At 41.4% G+C, this 6,278-nt stretch overlaps 1 pseudogene; it reads right to left on the reverse strand.

Moving 5' to 3' along the window:
• Window positions 1-2,050: 2,050 nt before the first annotated feature.
• On the reverse strand, window positions 2,051-6,278 carry LOC102503202 (cytoskeleton-associated protein 2-like; annotated as a pseudogene).

A 6,278-nucleotide genomic window follows, 5' to 3' on the forward strand; every position in this document is an offset into this window, starting at 1 on the left:
CAAGGAGGGAGAGTGTTTATTGCTGAGCAACAAATTTTGTTTGTATTGCCCTCTGGTGTTCTTTTTCCCCAGAAGAATGTTATTTTATTAACTGTTAATGTACATTATATTTTCTTACTGTATTTGAACTAAATATAACATCATATGTAATTTCACTCTTCTGGCAAGGATGGGAAGAATGTGTATTCTTTTTAGTCATGAGAGGCTGAAATGAATAGTCAATAATTACAGTTATTTCTAGTTTAGAAAACATTCAGCTTCAGGTCAGCCTGTAGCTTGGTGGCTATGGGAGCTGCATCCTACATGGTCGACTAGGCAGTCTGAGTCCAAGACCTGGTGACTTGAAAAACACACCAGACATGTGTGGTTGTTTGCCCAAGATCCCAAAGGGAAGGAGAAATGGAGGAAGGGATTATAACACAACCGCACTCCCTGGGGGGTGCTTGTCTTCTCTCTTTCTCTGGCAAGCATGTGTCCTGTGGCAAGTTGAGAAAAAAGAGAAAAAAATTTCAACTTCAGAACTCATTATTGGTATGTTTGATTATATATATATATATATATATATTTGTGATCCCAATGACTATTTAAAACAAAGGTGACAAAGTATAGGAAGAAAGAGGGAGGGAGGAAGAACAACAGTTCATGTATATTCTTAAGACTGTTTTCATATCTAGGAACATGTTTATGTTATGTCATATTTTGTTTATGTTTACATGTTATGAACATATCTTTAACATGTTCTATTTTGTTTTCTTAAATCGGCTGCAGGATTTTTCTGACTTTTTTTAAAATCAGGAAAAAATAAAGGTTTAATGGTTTTCGTTTTAGATGATACTTTTTTTTTTTTTTGGAGAGGTTTTCACTATAGGGTGCGTGCACTCACCAGACAGACAGAGAGAAATAGAGACAGAAAGTGAGAAATCACCCCCCAGGGGGGATGGTCACGCCGCAATCCCTTCTCCTCCATTCTCCTCTCAGGATCTTGGGCACACACACACACACACACGCGCCTGGTGTGAGTTTTAAGCCACCAGGTCTGGGACGTGAACTGCGGTCGACTATGTGGGAGTCCAGCGACATAGCCATTATGCTAACTGCTGGTTCCCATGTTTTAGATACTAAAATACTAAGAAAGTCAAAATTTAAAACATGTTGACTAGGTTTTTCTATACATTATATTTACACAACAACTCTGGTTTTACCTTTCGAAGAGCAGTTGCCCGGGAGGAAGAAAAATCAACCTATTATAGTCTCTGGGGCCCACACTGCCTTCTCAGGCTAGCTGTCCCCTAATAGAACAAAGAGCTAAAGAAGTAGGTGGCCCCTTCCCACCCCTCATCCCCACTTCTTTATGTTTTAATTTGAAGTGTTTCTGAACAGCCAGTATGATAGTAGTTCGGATATAAAAAGCTAGATGACCACCCCAATTCAGGATTGCGTTTCATTCCAGACCTGGCAGCAGACTGGGTTAATAATTACCTCTCGGGGCCAGTAGGGGGTGTAGTGGTTAAGGTGTACCCTTATGTATGAGAATATTGTGATGAAGTCAACGATCCATATAAATGTGACCTCTGAGCAAAGGCACAACTAGTGTACACTCCTCTGGAAAAGGAGGGGACTTGATCAGGTTGTCTGTCATGTCCCATCCAGCCTGGAAAGCCAGCTCCAAAGCTCAGTTCTTCCACGGCATATTGACTTACCCTCTCTGCAATGGTGGATGCAGAAAGGAAGGTCCTTCATATTGTGGGACCTGCCTTCTGAAGCCAAAAACCGAATTATGCTGGGATTAAAGCAGATGAATAAAATGTATTTTTAAAACCATACTTATGGGTTATATACTGAATGGTTTGAAATATATACTGAATGTGTTTGAATACACAAACTAATCACTGTTCAGGGAGATATAAAGTTTGAAAGCGAATTACTTCTTAAGCCCTGAGACCATAACCTGCATTCATGATGCTGCTCCATGATACACATTTTTTGAGGTTATCTGCACTAGAGCTATTTTTTTGTCTCACAGAGGTTCTGAAACTCTTTTTTTGTTTGTTCAAGATTCAAGAATTTGAAACCCTAATGTGAGAGGCAAAGTCTAATTTTTACAAAATATGAAACATTGTTTCTTCTACTTCTAGTAGCTCATCAATAGATGCCACTACTGAACTGTGTTCCTCAAGCGTTTCCAGGTAGCAGGACACTGCTTGCTGGATCCTTGCTGAATGCTGACAGGAGTGATGAGCTTCATGCCTTACACTTTCTACATTCTGTTTATGCTTGGGATTGTTATTTGATACCAGGATGATTATCTGGTTCTGCCTTGATTATCCAGGGACTGCTACAACCTGTTCCCTCTCTTTTGAAGAAAGATAAGGCTTTTCAGATTCCATATTCATGGTTGACTCTTCCACCGATGTTATATTAATCAGCAACTAAAATGGTTAGAGGAAATTTTCTCTTTGGTTCTGTTTGAGTCTTGAAAAATATAAATATATATTTTTAGAGAGATTTTTTTCTATAGGGCACATGGACTCACCAGAAAGACAGAGAAAGAAAGAGACAGAAAGTGAGATATCACCCTCCCCCCCCCCCCCCCAGGGGCAGGCCCCTGGCACAATTCCCTTCTCCTCTACTTACCTCTCAGGATTTTTGGCATGGACACATACACATGCACCTGGCATGAGTTTAAGCTACCGGGTCTGGGACTCAAACTGTGGTCAACTATGTGGAAGTTCAGTGATGTAACCACTATACCTGCTGGTCCCAAGTCTTGCAAAATATTAAGAACAACTTCTTGCAACTCTTGTATTGGTGTTGCTCCATTTTTAATGACTTCTTCATATAGTTCAATAACATCAAAGCTGCCTTTACTTGCCAAGTTGACATTGCAGATCCAGAATTTAGCAAATTTTTCAGCCCCAGGAATGCTGGACAATATGGCAAATATTTCACTAGATGATACACCCCCTTCAATGAGCTGCAGATATTTGCCCAGAGGTTGTTAACTTTATTGGACAGTGCAAATTGGGCTTTCTTTTTCTCTTCCTCTTTTTTAATGCTCTTCCAGAATGGAGACTTTTTTGTTTTAAGTTCCATTGGAGGCCGTTTATAGATTTCCCCCCTAGATTTCTGCCATTCTTCTGGTCGTTTCCTTCGATCTTTTACTTTGACATGACTTACTTTTCATGTCTGGATTAGTTTGGACCTTAGTTAGGACTCCTTTCCTGTTTATGACTGTGTGATCAGCGAGCATTTTGGGAGTTGTCTTATGAAAAGAAGATTCTGAGGAAGTCTTTTTTTCAGCTTGGAGTCCAAAGTTTGTGCTTTGTGTTGAAACTTGTTGCATTTGTTACCATTGGTTCCATCTGCTCTTGTGCTCAGGGAGCTTGGAATAACTGATTTAAAGCTGCTAAACATCAGATGAGACCTCTGGTTTATGGCTTTTGATCTTTGAAGTACACACAATGTCAGAGGTCTAAAATAAGGTCAAGTGGACTTTTGATTTTGTTTCATGTTTGGGTTGTCACTCTGAAGCAAACTGGGGTATATCCAGGGTTTGGAATGTTTTCATTTCTGCTCATTAACAAGGTATGACTGCAAGTTAGTTTCTTTTGGCCCTTCATATTTTACTCCTACTAATCTTTGTATCTTTTATGTCCTTGACCATGGGTTCCTCTGATGCTTGAGTCCCACTAAAGATCTGAATAAGGTGAGCAGAAACTGTCCTTTCTGGGACTGTATGGAATTTTTCTCTTCTCTTGGAAGACTTCTCTAAACAGCTGTCCTGAGAAGACAATGGAGGGGAAGGAACAAATCTGGTAGAGTCTTGATTTGTGCTTCTCCAACAAGTTATTAACTTATTAACTCTGTCTTTAAGAATAGGATGATTTACTGAACTTTTGCCCATGGCTCATTTAGGAGCCAAACTGCTCTCTTGACTGGATTATAAGAATTAGTCTTTGGCTTCATTATGGTACATAATTCAGGATCTGGCTTCCTCTCAGGTTCTGATAAAGTTTAGGGTAAGTTCGCTTTGTTACCTCTTTCAAAAAGCTATGCAAATATTTGTTTTCCACATGGGTACTGTCCACAGAGTCTATACATTCGGCATTTCTTTGATCCCTTGTTACATGCTGTTTTATATTGATAGTTTTCAATTCCTGTGTGTTGAGTGCCCCCGCAAGTTTTTTTGACAGTTCTATGGTGGACAATCCAGCTTCATGGAGCTCATGAGCCTTGCTGGAAGGCTTGCCATTTGGGGTCAAAGAAACACATCCTGAAGTCAGCCTTCTGCCCACAAGTTCTTGTAGCTCCAACTTCGGCTTATGTGATGCTTTGATATTGGCTGGTCTGGGATGTTTTTTTTTTTTTTTTTTTTTTTTTTTTTTGGGAGAGGTTTTTGCTATACGGTGCGTGTGCTCACCAGACAGACAGAGACAGACAGAGAGATAGAAAGCGAGAAATCACCCCCTAGAGGGGATGGTCACACCGCAATCCCTTCTCCTCCATTCTCCTCTCGGGATCTTGGGCACGCACGCACACGCGCCCGGTGTGAGTTTAATCCACCGGGTCCGGGACTCAAACCGCAGTCGACTATGAGGGAGTCCAGCGGCATAGCCATTACGCTAACTGTAGGTCCCCTGGATGGAGTTTAATGCTGATGGGGATTGTGGTTTTTGCCTGTCAAAACCACATGGTTGGTATCATCCTTTCTGGGTTTAACAGTAGATTTAGGAGATGGTGTATTTGGACATTTATTCTTGGTTTTTAGATAATGCTTGGTGTCTTGGTTCTTCAGTTTTCCCTTGGCTGCAAGGTTCTTCTGGAGTTTTCTCTGACACCCCTCCATAGCAGCAGTGGTGGCAGCAGACCTGAGCTCCACCGTGACTCTTCAATAACAGTTTTTATTCTGGATTTTCTGACATTTGTAGCTGTCTTGTCTAGTACTTATTTAAAATGCTTGTTGACTTGCCAACACTCTTTATGCAATTGGCCATTGGTGTCCTTGTCTGTCTGGTTTTATGGCCCAAATTTCTGTGCACTTCTTCTGTTAGAAAGGCATCTTTACAGTGCTCTGGGTCACTTTTTGTGTAACTGCTACCAGACCACCCAGTGTACCTAGAGGTCCAGACTCCAAACTTTTCTGCCACCTCAGTATTTGGACACACACTGCTAGAGGACCTTGAGTGAAAACAAGCCATAAATGGTAACAGCTCCACTGCAAGCCCTTCACTTAGTGAACACCCAATCATGGGGAAAAAATGCCAAGCTGAGAGTTTTGTACACTGTTCCCAGTGGTGGATTTACCCTTTTGTTTTCTTCTGATGAGATTTTAACTCATCCCTTCCTACACAAGACAAAAGGATTCTGTCTTCACGAGGTTCTCATTCATCATTTGGCAGTATCCTTTTCACTTAAAAATGAGAAATAAAAATGAATTTAATGGGGCCAGCAGGTGGCATGGTGGTTAAGGTGCTGGACTCCCACATGGCTGACCACAGTTGCAGTCTCAGACCCATCTTCTTGAAAATCAAGCCAAGTATGTGTGCATGCATGTCTCAAATCCTGGGAGGACAATGGAGGGGAAGGAATTGAGGTGTGGCCATCAACCCCACCCCCCAGGGTATGAGTTCTCATTTCCCTTCTCTTTGTCTCTGATGTCTCTTTGGCAAGTTACACACTCTTGTATCAAAAATCTCAAAATAAATAAAAGAGAGAATTTTACTTTTCTCTACCTGCTCAACTGTTTTCCACAAAGGGTAGCTTTTTTGTTTATCGACTTTTGACCCCTAGTATGCTGCTGGTCTATATACTTTTGGAATTTCATGGAATAATAAGAGTTCATAAAGATCTTGGGGACTGACACTATTTTGCAGAGAGAATTTAGAAACAGCAACAACTACCAAGTGTTGTCACCAGCCATGAACCCTAGAAAGAGGGAAGGAAAGAAGAAAGAAAAGAAGGGAAGGAAAAAAGGAAAGAAAGAGATACCTAAAACTCCAGTGAGCAAAGCCAGGGCATATCCAGGACCCTGGAGCTAGCGTCTAAGTGTGTCAAACCTGTCTTGACTCTGCCTGCCCACGACTCAGATCATGAACTCTGAGCAGGCAGGGACAAAGTGCTCTGTATCTCTTATCTGCAGCCACATGCTGTCTGTCCTGTGTCTGCAAACTGTGTAGACTATAAATGGTGCCGCAAGGAGGTGGGGTGGTGGGCTGTATTTCCATCTGTACTCACCTTATCAAGTTCTGCGCCTCTGAGGTCGTGCCTTCCAAGCCCAT

The sequence above is a fragment of the Tupaia chinensis genome, unplaced genomic scaffold (genome assembly GCF_000334495.1).
Source record: "Tupaia chinensis unplaced genomic scaffold, TupChi_1.0 Scaffold143116_1, whole genome shotgun sequence".
Classification (NCBI taxonomy): Eukaryota; Metazoa; Chordata; class Mammalia; order Scandentia; family Tupaiidae; genus Tupaia; species Tupaia belangeri.